We start from the raw sequence: 358 nt of genomic DNA on the forward strand, positions 1-358 counted from the left end.
CTCCCGCCCTGGGCCCCCAACGGCCCTTCCCGAATCCCCGAGGCCGGATTCCCATCGGGGGCCCGGGGGCCCCGGGGCCCCGTGTCCGGGAGGGAGGGGCGCACGCTCCGTAGATGCCGAGTGTGCTGGTCTGTATTTTTGCAGCTTCTATTTTCTAGATGAGCCGTTTAGAGAGACGTGATGTCAAGTACGTGCTGTACGACTGCTGACAATTATATTAAAAGCACTATTTTACTTCTTCCTCGGTCTCTATTCTCTTCTCTCTGTGTCCGTGGCTAGAACGACCCTAACAGCTTCCTTAGCGGAAGGAATGACCCTAAAAGGCTGCTGGCTGTGTGGGTGCTGTGCTCCTGGCCTG

Source organism: Myotis davidii, unplaced genomic scaffold (assembly GCF_000327345.1).
Source record: "Myotis davidii unplaced genomic scaffold, ASM32734v1 scaffold164, whole genome shotgun sequence".
Classification (NCBI taxonomy): domain Eukaryota; kingdom Metazoa; phylum Chordata; class Mammalia; order Chiroptera; family Vespertilionidae; genus Myotis; species Myotis davidii.